This window comes from Meles meles, chromosome 4 (genome assembly GCF_922984935.1).
Source record: "Meles meles chromosome 4, mMelMel3.1 paternal haplotype, whole genome shotgun sequence".
Lineage (NCBI taxonomy): Eukaryota > Metazoa > Chordata > Mammalia > Carnivora > Mustelidae > Meles > Meles meles.
Genome location: NC_060069.1, coordinates 56,192,014 through 56,204,894, shown reverse-complemented (window position 1 = coordinate 56,204,894; position 12,881 = coordinate 56,192,014).

Here is a 12,881-nt window from a genome sequence, read left to right as displayed (position 1 = left end):
ATAGGAAACTCTAAGGAGTCCCCCAGCCCCTGCCCAAAGCAGCTAGAACAAAAAAGGGAATTCAGCAAGGCCACTGGATACAAGATCAATATTTTAAAAATCAATAGTATTACTATATACTAGCAACAAACAATCAAAAATTAAGAAAATGATTTCACTCACAACAGGATCAAAAAATAATTGGGAGGGCGCCTGGGTGGCTCAGTGGGTTAGGCCGCTGCCTTCGGCTCGGGTCATGATCTCAGGGTCCTGGGATCGAGTCCCACATCGGGCTCTCTGCTCGACAGGGAGCCTGCTTCCTCCTCTCTCTCTGCCTGCCTCTCTGCCTGCTTGTGATCTCTCTCTGTCAAATAAATAAATAAAATCTTTAAAAAAAAATAATTGGGAATAAATTTAACAAAAGAAGTAAATATTTGTACACTGAAAACTATAAAACATCGCTGAGAGAAATTAAGGAAGATCTAAACAAGTGAGAAATGTCCCTGTTCATGGATTCAAAGACTCAAGATTGATATGATGGCAAATCTCCCCTAAATAGTTGTATAGATTCAGTGCCATCCCCATCAAAACCCCAGTAGGCTTTGTAGCAGTTGATGAGTTGATCCCAAAATTTATATGGAAATTCAACATCATTGGTCATTGGGAAAACGCAAATTAAAACCACAAGATAGCACTACACATCCACAAGAATGGCTATAATTAAAAAGATGGACCTTCCCAAGTTTGGGTGAACATGTAGAGAAACCTGATCCTCATGCCCTGCTGGTGGAAATGTATAATGGAAACCTCGACAACAGTTCGGCAATTTCTTATAAGTTAAAGTTACCATATGACCCAGCAATTGCACTATTAGATGTTTATCCAGAAGACAGGTACAAAAGTATTTACAGCAGTATTATACATAATAGAAAAAAACTGGAAAATATTCAAATGTTTATCAGTTAGTGAATGGATAAAGCAAATGTGGAATATCCATATAACAGAATACTATTCAGTAATTAAAAGGTGATTCTGTTTGGTGCCTGCTTCTTCCTGTCTTCTTACAAATTGGAGTCTCCCTAGGTTAAAAATAAGCTGAGACAGTGATGTTCCGGCTTCCAGCAGGATTCTTAGTGAGAAAAATTCCCCAAACACAAAAAGGATTTTCAATTGCTATTGTTGGGTGTCATAAAACATGACAAACATCCACTGATCTTCTCTCTTCAGGACCACAAACTTCTAGGGTCACAAACTTGGGACTTTGACCCAGGCCACTGAAATTTTTAATGTTGAAGAAAATGGATGGACAAGTGCACCAATGTCAAGGGTGGGCAGTGCTTTGTATGTAGATCTGCTCTCTTCGCCAAACATACAAAAGCAAGCTTTGTGCACTGGCCATAGCAGTAAAATTTCTAGGCATGGCTTTGCCACTTCCCTTTCTACTCCAGCCTCCTGAATCCCCTTGCTACTACTCACCAGAGTTCCGAGCTTCCTAGTCAGGCCCTCCAATCTGTCCTGCTCGCTACTTCATTGTCCTTAAGGTCAACTTCACTGTTGATCCTCTGGCTCAGAAAATTCCAATGGCCACTTATGTTGCTACCATCTTAATTCTATAGCTTAATTTTCAGAAGCTCCATACTCTGGATACACTTTGTGATGGTGTGTAAAGCATCTGTTCTATATTTCCCTGAATTCCCTTTCTTATATGTTTTCTATTAGGATGGGCCATAAGGGAGATTCTTGGAGATTTGGAGGGCAGAAGGGAAGTGGCCATTTTGTGGCTCACACACAAATTGACTGATGTGCTGATTCACCTCATTGGCATGAAGCAGAAACTAAACTTGCAGCTTCTCTTTGTCCTGGATTCTCCCTTCAGCTTCTCCAACTGCTGAGCCAGGTGTTTGTGTTCAACTCTGTGACCTAGGGTCCTCTCTTCTGCAGAATTGCCTGGATGCCAAGGTCAGAGGTCACAAGAACGGACACAGCTTTCAGTCCATCCTCACGGAATCCCATCTCATGCATGTGACTTCCAGCCTTCTCCTGATCTCCCTTACCTTTAACATCCAACATCCATTCCTGACTGCCTGAATGGCAGCCTTTAAGTTCCAACATTAGACATGGAGACAAAGGCTCAGAGAGACTGCTTAACCAGCTCACACAATTATGTAAGACCAATTCCGCAGATAGACAAACAAGACAGATCTCCTGATGGTGCTGCTTCTCTGTCAGCAACACCCTTGTCCCCGTCTCCCTCTCTTTACCCCCTCCATAGGCTTCCTCCTCTTTCAATATCCAGTTCCTCCATCATGCTCCCCAGTCCCTGTGGCTAGAAGTGACAACACACACACGTTCAAGCCCAAGCAGGCTGTTTGAAATCTCTAGAGCGCTTGGCTCATTTTGCCTCTCAGCTTAGGTATTTCTGCCCATGTCATTTTTCCTCTACTGATGACTACACTGCACGTCCTCCAAAGCAGGGACCATGCGTCCTACATTTGTAGGTCTCCTAAAGTATTGCCTACTGCGCTGCCGCTCTGCCCAATGAACCGAATTGAACCAGGCTGAACACTCAAGGGGGAGAAGAAATGGTCAGTAGGGACATAAAGAGCTTCCAAATAAGCCCCTTGTTTTACCACCTGCCTGCCTGATGAGCCCATGTCCACGGGTCAGCTTCAAGATGCCTCTACTCCCCGGCAATGGCCAGGGACATTGGTTTTACAGCAAGCATACACAGAAGAAAGGAATGTAAGAAAGTATATACCCAAAAGATTATTTACTAGTTCATTCAATTTTATGTGTAGGAATGCCTATCAATGAGAAAGGGAAAAATCATCTTTAAGAAAACCTATTATTTTTTGGCTACCAAGGCTCTTTTATAGGAGCTCTGAATGAAACAATTTAACGAGTAGAGCTATTACCACAACTACAGTTTGCAAAGGTGGTAATATAGATCACAGACCATTTTCACTATGTAAAAAAAGTCTAACAGAAATGGCTTAGCTAAGAAAAAAATAAAAGCTTTCACCTGCTAACAAATTGGAATTCTTTCCTTTTTGCTGGGGCTATTTTAGTTCAGGGTGATAATACATATTTTTCCAAGCTTGTTATAAACTACGTGTGTTCTTTGATTACTTTGAAAAAATGGAAAAGTTACTTGATGACCTGTTAATGAATATATGTTTTTTGTTAGGGGAAAAAAATTGTTTTAACGCCAAATCCCCTGTTTATGGAAATAATTAAAAAGAATCTAAAAGGCAAAGAGGTTGGGAACCATTAAACTGGGTATTTAAATTAGAATAGATGTTAGGCCTTCAAAATATTAAAAATTTACTCCCTTCTCATTGATAGGCTCATCTTGTCTACCACAAATCTAAAATAAAAATGGTGGCACGAGATTTTCTATTTAACAACAGTGACTTGGGTAATCACAGTGATATAATTCAAAGAGTTAAGGGGGAAGAGCTTCAACAAAGAGGGAGTACAACAAAAGAAATGGTTTCTGAGAGTATCTCAGGTTTATTCTATCCATTTCAATTTTAATTCAAAACAATTCAAATCGAAAGAAAAATGAATCTCTTTGACCTGACTTGAAAAGCTGCAAAAAGTTAAGTTTTTATCCCGTAATTTTCCATTTGCTTTACTGGAAGGTTTTCTATTTGGCTTTTTTTGTGTGTTAGTTATATACTCTATTGATTAATTCAACCCAATGCCAAGGAAGCAGGAATTGAGATGCTGGCAGATGATGTTGCTTCGAACAGATAGAATATATAAGAGAAGAGCCAACCGGTTTCCACATTGCGGTTTCAATTAGAACTTAAAATGAATAAAGTCATCTAAGAGAATTCAGGATTCCACCGGCCCTGAGGAAATTCATAAGATGAATCATGCCTATTTTATTCCCAAATAAACATAGATCTGAAAGTTCAAGCAGGGGTCAAAGGAAGCACGATTTCTCACTAATCAAGCTTCTTGATCAACATCTCCCTTCCAGGTAGGGACCTCAAAGCAATGCAGGGCAGACGCTGCAAGCCGACCAGGCTCATGGTGAGAGTTGGGGAGAGGCCCTCGGGAAGAAAGGCCAGGCAGGCAGGCTGGGTGGGATATGAAGGTTGAGAGAGTACCATGTGCTGTTGGTGGATCATTGAAGCTCCAATCATAATTAGCACTTTGATTTCATAGCCCAAGGAAAGCTAAATATGGTGTAGTAATTTATAAAATTTTTTAAATATATGCAAAAGTAGACTAAATCCCCCAAATGTACCCATCCCCTAACTTTGACAATTATCAGCTCAAGGTCAACCTTGTCTCATCTATACCCCAACCATCCCCATGGCCTGCATAATTTTGATGCAAATCTCAGATATAATTCATTTTATTCTAATGCATTTCCAGCTCTCTAAAAGAAGGGGATTTTAGAAAAAAAAATACAACACCATTAACTCACCTAAAAAAGTCACCCCATCATTCTTTAAGATCTTTAACTGTCTGGTTTGTGTTTACATTCTTTGGAGTGTCATATATATATATATATACACACACATACACACACACATATATATATTTTTTTAAAAGAACATAAACTTTACTTAGAAGGTTAATTGACTCACGTTTATGTTCCTTATTGCTTAAAATATAAACTGCTTGAGCAGAAGGACTGTGCTTTGTTTATGCCTGTCTTTGAGTGTTTTGCCCATACTTATGCCCAGATTTCATAGACAAGGTAATTAAGTGTATAATAAAAAGCTTTTTATGACTCTTCACGCAATTACATTCACAAATCAGAAAAATCACCACACTACTTGTCCAGATTTTTGATACAGAAAATAGAAACAATATAGATGCTCAATTTCTTCAATTAAGTTGGAATGAAATGTCATCTAGAGCATAATCAGGCAATTGCAAATCTGCAACATTTGGTTACTAAAAATCTTTCTTGATAGCTATCATAGTTTCTGACAACCTGAGAAATGGATTCTCCAGAGAGGGACCTACCCTGCCAGTTTGGGCAGAACATCCACAGTGACCAGCGGAATGTAGAAGAACATCCCTGATAGGAGAAAAATGTGTTCTATGAATTTTAATGCAATCAAATTGAAGTCCTGTCCTGGATTCAATCAAGGTGAACAATTTTGAATATCTCTTTGCAGGGATGTTCCCTTTTGTATCATCTCCCCACCTTTTTCCTTCTCTCACTTCCACTCTAATTCTGGTTCTTTTTCAGAGTGCACAAATGAAAGACATGTGTTTATAAGAAAAAGAAAATTGAGGGATACGTATCCTGAGGCATATGACTTAATATGAAAAGAAAGCAATGTACATCAAAATGTTAAGTGCTGCATTATTTTATAATAGCAAAAATTTAAAATAATCTGAATGTCTAAGGTTAGAAGCATAGTCATATAAATTATATTCTATCCATTTACTGGGAATAGCTAAGGAATAATTATGCAGTTTTTAAAACTGGAATTATGAAGACCATGTACCAACGTAGAAAATGCTTATGATGTGTTAGGTACAGACAATCAGGATTGAAATTTTATAGACACTATGAATTTTTTAAAATATTTATTTATTTGTAGAGTGAGAACTAGATCGGTGGGGCGGGGGGACGGGGAATAGGGGAAGAGAATCTCAGGCAGACTCTGCACCAAGCACAGCCCAATGCAGGGCTCGGATCTCACAACCCTGAGATCATGACCTGAGCCAAAAACCAAAAATTGGACACTTAACCAACTGACCCACCCAGTCACCCACTGGACACTATGACTTTAACTATATAAGAAGTGTACCTATAAATAAAAGATTGAAGGAAATAATAATAGTGGTTATGTTAGTGTGTGGAATTACACATGATTTTAAAATATTATTCATCTGGCCTTTAGAATATGTTAAATACTAATTTCTTTTTTGTGTTCCTTCTACCTAACATTTTAAAAAATTGTATGATTGTAGATTAAAAAATTTTAAAGCTAAAATGATAGAACTTTGTTTAATGGTATTAATTTAAATCTTTGCTTTTTAAAACCTGTATCCAGCTTATATATAAGACAATATATTTTTAGTTTATATATAAAATAGTAAAAAAAGATTAAACTTTTAAAATGATGAAATAAAATAAAATAATTATTTTTTTAAGTAAGATCTACATCCAATGTGGGACTTAAATCCATCACCCCAAGATTAAGAGTCATATACTCCACTGACTGATCCAGCCAGGTACCCCTATTTTATTTCTTTCATTAAATTTTACTTAGGGGCACCTGGGTGGCTCAGTCAGTTAAGCATCTGACTCTTGATTTCAGCTCACATCATGATTTCAGGGTCATGAGGTTGAGCCCGTGGGTGTGGAGCCTGCTGGGGATTCTCGCTCTCCCTCCACTGCCAGCCGCCCCCCCAACCATGGTGCATGTATGAGCTCTCTCTCTCTCTCTCAAAAAAAATTTTTTTTTCTTTTACTTCTCCTTCTACTTAAATAACAAATGCTACAATGTATTTTTTTTCAAAGATTTTGTTTATTTTTGACAAAGAATGAGGGAGAGCGTGAGCAAGGGGAGCAGCAGGCAGAGGAAAAGGGAGAAGGGAGCCTGAAGGGGGCTCGATCCCAGACCCTGGGATCATGACCCGAGCAGAAGGCAGACGTTTGACTGACTAAGCCACCCAGATGTCCTACTATAATGTATTTAATAACAAAATACCTAGCAGGGACCCTTATACATTTCGGCCCTTGATATATAGTGGCTGAATAGATTTGAAGGTATTCATTTACTTGTGCATTCATTCAACAAACGTTTATTGAAGAACTAGTTTACCCAATGAAATGTGTACTTTTGCTGACTTAGAAAAGGGCCAAATGTTTCTTCAAATTATGAAAGATACATAAAACTATAAAAAATGTAAGTGAACAGCTTAACAAATCATAAAATAAACCCCCCTGGTATCCACCTTCCCATACAGGTCAAGAAATAGAACATAACCAGAACCCAGAACACCAGCCTCTCCAGTCCCCTCTTAACCCCTGCCTGCATCCCAGTGGTCACCAGGACAGAGGCAGATGTGTGGGGACACCCAATGCCCCAGGTCCCGAGCTTCTGTGGGCTCTTCCAAGGCAGCGGGCATTTGCTCTTTGTAAAATTTGCAAGGGTAAACATTTCCCACATTTGGTTAAGATTTCTTTGTACTTTCATAAGTAACTTTGTATTCATAATTTCACGTATTTTTCTTAAATAGGATCCCTCCAAATTGTATAAGCCTCAGGACTCATGGAATCTGGATCTGCCCCGCGGCCGAGCTGTCCTGACTCCTAGATATTCTTTCTTCCAGATGGATCACACAGTGTGACACGGTCCATTTTCCAGTTACAAATGTTCCACATGTTTCTACGAGCTCAAACCTGTGGCTGCTCCAGGAGCTGCTTAGAGAAAAGAACTGACAGGCTTTTCCTAGGAGCGTGATAAAGGTTTGGGTTTGGGTTTTCCAGCAAGGACCGCCAGAGCCGGCTCTCTCTTCTTCAGGAGCCAGGCCAGTGAATCAGTGGCCTCCCGAACGAGTCCTTCCAACGTGCAGCTGCTAACAGAAGTCTTGCTTGTTAGGCACACAGAATAGTGACAACAAATCTGAGTAGCTTGCCAACGTTTAAAAATCACAAGATTCCACGTGAAATTTGGTTTTCTGGCTTCCTGTAAGCAGTCGGAGAGGTGACTCCTCTGAGCCCACTTCTCCGCCTGGCCTGGCACCTGCTGCCGGGAGCAGAGGCACAGCCGCTTTCTGAAGCCAGACCTCCTCCCTAAACCCCCGCCACTTTGCTTTAACCTCTTCTCTCTGAGCGTCTGGTCCCTTTAAGCATTTGCAAACCCTGCTCTGGCCAAGGAATAAGTCCCCCTTCCCCCAATACTGAGTTTCTTGCCAATATTTCCCAAACACTTGACAAAGGTGCTAGTAAGGGACCATCCCAAATAGAGGTAAACTATCTGAAGGCAGACAACATGAATCAAATCAGAAATGTGCGCAGTTCATCTCCAATGAAATCACCTCCCAATCAGAAGCAGTAAGCAGCAGCGAAGCAGATCTATAGATCGGTGGTTCTTGAATTTTAGTATGCATCAACATCTCAGCTGCAGGCCTTGCTAAAACAAACTGCTGGGTCACACCCCAGTGTTTGATTGATTACATGTAGACAGGGAATTGGCACTTCTAGGAGGTTCTGTGGTGCTGCCCAGGCTGCTGGCCCAGGAGCACCTTTTTGAAAAGCACCGCTGCCTCTTACTCAAAATGCCTTCTGTCCCCTGGCCAGATGCCTGGGGAGCTTGTTAGGAATGGGGTATCTAGGACCCTCTCCAGACCAATGGCATCAGGAACAGGGGATTGTAGGAACATTACATTTCGAGATACACTGAACTAATTGTTCCCAAGCCCTCCTGGTTACAAATCACCTGGGTGTTTGTTAAATTTACAGAATGCCAGGACTTTTCTTTAGAAATTCTATTCAGAGATCTTTTTTTGTCAAGCACTCCAGGTGACTCCTATCATGAGGAAAGTTCAGGAAAAAGAGGTTAATGGTGATGTTAATAAAACTAAAGAAAGAATAGGCTAATAAAATGGGGGCGAGTAGACGAAACATGGGAAAGTAGGAAATCCTAGGAAAGCAAAGTGGTAGCAGGATTTCAACCATCTGGGGCTCCTTACCCCTGTATGCATTCCTTTCGTGGGAATCAAATTGTTAGATCCTATACCAGGCACCAAACTCCTCTTATCTGGGTCCCTGTCCATCAAGAACCTTGGTCATTATGATTGGCTTCCCTGTGCTTTTCACACCAGGAGAAATACACACAGTCAAATCAACAGGACTATCCGAATTGGAGTGATAGGTGCGTCACTCAGTGTGAATCAAGAACTCAACATTAAGGCATTGATATATTTTTCTGTGGGTTCTATTAGTGTCTCTAAGAGATTAAACCACTTTTAATAACAAAATCTCATTTCTGGGCATGGGTTCATGTTATTTGAATTGGAGAGGGGACAAACTATTTTGTCCACAAAGTTGTCTTTTTTTTTAAAGATTTTATTTATTTATTTGACAGACAGAGATCACAGGTAGGCAGAGAGGCAGCCAGAGAGAGAAGAAGGGAACCAGGCCCCCCGCTGAGCAGAGAGCCCCATGTGGGACTCGATGCCAGGACCCTGGGATCATGACCTGAGCCGAAGGCAGAGGCTTTAACCCACTGAGCCACCCAGGTGCCCCTGTCCACAAAGTTGTCTTTGTGGATTCCACAGTGTAGTTTTTCACTTTTTTATGCATTCGTTTAAGTCAGATTTTTTGGGAAAGAATTGAATTAGCAAATAAAAAGTCTGCAAAATATAGAAGAAATAAAATATTTAAAGCAGAGTTGGTAGGGAAATTGCCTTTTAAAAAAAGATTTAGTCTAGTTGACACATATTAGTTTTAGCCATAGTGATTGGACACCTTCATATATTATGTTGTGTTCACCTCAAGTGTAGCTACCGTCTGTCACCATACAGTGCTACTACAATATCATTGACTCTGTTCCCTATGTTGTACCTGTCACTCCTGTGACTCATTCACCCAAAACTAGATCTCCTACTCCCCTTTACCCATTTTGCTCCCCCACCTCCTGCAATCATCAATTTCTTCTCTGTGGATGTGGTCTTTATTTTTATTTTTATTTAAGCAGACTCTAGAGCCCAGTGTGGGGCTTGAACCCTGAGATCAAGACCTGAGCTGAGATCAAGAGTCGTCCACCCAACTGACTGAGCCACCCAGGTGCCCCTGGAAGTGGTCTTTAAATTAACAACGTTTTTCAGTTTTTGTAATGAAATAATGGCCTTGATGATATTTTCTCTTAATCTGTCTCCACAATTCTCCACAAGAAGGGCAAAATTTTACCCTTCCGCTTAAAAGAGCTGAACTGTCACTGAATCTAAGTTTTTCCAAATTTCAGGTATATCCAAAGTCCTTTAGTGAAGTAAAAATCTCTGAAAGTCGGATCACATTGCCTGCTCCCCCGTCTACCCCCCAATTCTACAGTTTTCGTCTGGCAAATTAACAAATTCCTTCTCGATGTTGAGACAGGGTATTTCTCTTAAGGTTTCAAGAGAATGATCTTATTCTGGAAATAAGACCACCAGAAGATCAGTTTGTTTGGAGGGTATTTTTGTTTTGTTTTATTAAGTAGGCTCCATTCTGGGCCCAAACTCACAACCCTGAGATCAAGACCTCAGTCGAAATCAAGCCGGACGCCCAACTGAGCCACCCCGGGGTCTCTGGAGGGTGTTTTAACGTTAAACCCCATTCTGAACAAGACGGTTTTAATTTCCAATTCCAATTCCACCTTAAGTTGCACTAACTTTTTAAGGAGGATGGTCTGGCAAGTAGCTTACCTGCGATTCTCTGGCCAAACAAGCATGGGGGCCATGGTACCACCAAGTTCTCCAGGTGGAGATCTAAGAGAGTGAGGGGATATTCAGCCAGAGAGGGAACTGTTTTCAGAAAATGGTAAGTGCTGGATGAGTGAAATTGCCTTTCCCCCTCCCTTGCTAATTCAGAAGGCAGCATTATACATAGAAAACAGGGAATTTTGGAATGAAAAGTCCCGGTTTCAGTTTTAGTCCCAACAACTATGAGAAGCTATGAGAAGTAGGATTGTGTGGAAGTCTCTCTCATAATCTCGGTTCCCTCAAATTTCCATGAGGACAGTATTGGTGATTCCTCCCTTGGTGATAAAATATCAGCACATCATAAAATGCTTTATAAATGTGAGTTGTTACTGCGGGCACAGGAACACTAACCTCAAACGTGTTTTTAGCTTAATTTTTCAATATTTCGTTATTAGTCTCTGACCAAGGAATTTGCTTCTAGGAATTTATCCTAACAGAATTGCATATGTGCAAAATGAAATATTGTCAGGGTCTTCACTGCATTTTGGGGGGGCGCGTCATAGCAAGGCTTTGAAAACAACCAAAATGTCCACCAGTAAGGGTCTGGTTGAATAAGTTATGTCCATTTAGTGGAACGAGTGGAATCCCATGCAGCTGTGAAACAGAATAAGGAAACTCCCTGTATGTTGTTATGGAAGGATCTCTAAGACACATGGTTAAATAAAAGAAGCAAAGCGCAGAACTTGACCTTTATTGTCAAAGGTTGGAAATTAGATAATAGAGTTGTATTTGGTTTTGAGCACACAGACACTGGAAGGACACACAGGAAACAAATACAAGCAACTACATGTTGCCAGGGGCGAGGAGGCCGTGGGTAGAAGGGAGATTTTCACTGCGGGCCTTTTAGTATACATTTTTAGATTTTGAACCATAAGCACATATCACCTGTTCACCAATTAAATACTTATGGGAGAAGAGACCAATGGTATTCACTGGCCAAGGAAAGAAAGGCCTGTGACTTATCTTGCACGTAGACCCTCAGTAGCTGTTGGGTGTACTGGATTACTGTGGAATGACCAGGGCTCAGGTGTGTGATGGGCCTGGCCTATAGAGGAGGAAGGAAGGTCGAGGACAAGCGTTGCCCATGGCGGATGAGGTACCTGCTTAGCATGGCCCATCCGAAATGGAAGGTCTCAGTGGGGCCAGATGAGCAATGGACGAACAAACAGGTGGGATGCCAGCCTGAATGATGACTAACACAACACGTGACTTCAGGAATGGGAACAAAACCACAGGGCTTTCAGGACGTAGGTGGTAAGGATAAAGGAGTAGGAATAACCAAGAAGAGGGAGAGAAGCCCCAAGTTATCTTTTGTCGCTGTTCTTAGTGGTTTTAGGTGGTTTGTGTTTTGTTTTGCTTTTGTTTTTTTGGTGGGGGTGATGGATTTGGAGTGACTTATTTCTAATCTAAGCAAAGCGTTTAGCATCAAGCTAATGCAGAGTGGTCTGTATAGAGAATGACGCTGGCCATCTTAGAGGGGAGGGAGTTACATCAGGGCTGTGACTTGGAGGTTTAAGGGGCGAATGCTCCCTGGACCTCACACGGGCTGCAGGAGACTGGGCCAGTTAGAGGCACCAGGGCATTCTGATTCCCATGATCCAGCATGTGGGAGACAGATGTCAAGAGTGACGGGGTAATCTTTGGTATCAGCTTTGATCGCTAACAATCCAGGGACCCCCTGGTCTGGAGGGAATGGTGTCCTCAGGGTTATTCACAGGAGCTGGGGGCAGATGGGCAAGACTGCTCCCATCCTGCGTGCGACTTTGAGAGCCGTGGAGTGTGGGCAGAGCGTCCTGGGATGCTGTATACTTAGTCTGGTGGCGTAGAACCACTCGCCCAAAGCCGCAGCTCCCTAGGGCCAGCCTTCAGGGAGCAATGTGTCAGTAGCGGGAAAGCATTAATGACCCAAGGCTCCCTGATCGGGGCACAGAGCAGAGCATTTGGGGACAGCCACCTCCTTCCCTCTCACCACACAGTTTAAATCATGTTTTCCTTTTCCTGGGTATCTCGAAGCTTGGTGTGAATATCTAGGAGTGCGTTTAGAAATCCTCTGATGAACGGTGCGACTGCAGTGCAAGGTCTTACTATCAACACCGTCAAGTGTCTTAACATGACGGAAGTGCTGTGTGTAGACAGAACACAGATGCACCTTTCAACTTCTAATACTCCTCAGAGAACTATTTGAGGGTTAAGAATGGTTAAGGGCAAAGGTGAGAAGAGAAGACAGTCATTCAGCTCACGGAAGAGAACTCCCTATTCGACTGCACCCCGTGGGAGCCGTGACACCCACTCACATGGACCCTGAAGCCAAACAAGGAAGGTCCCCCCTCACAGTGCCATCTACACCCATGTGACAACTGGAAGATGGAGCAAGTCCAGCCCATCCTTCGTGCAAGAAGCAAGCTGTTTCTGGGAATGCTGCTGTCCCATCAGCATGCAGGCTCTAGGACATG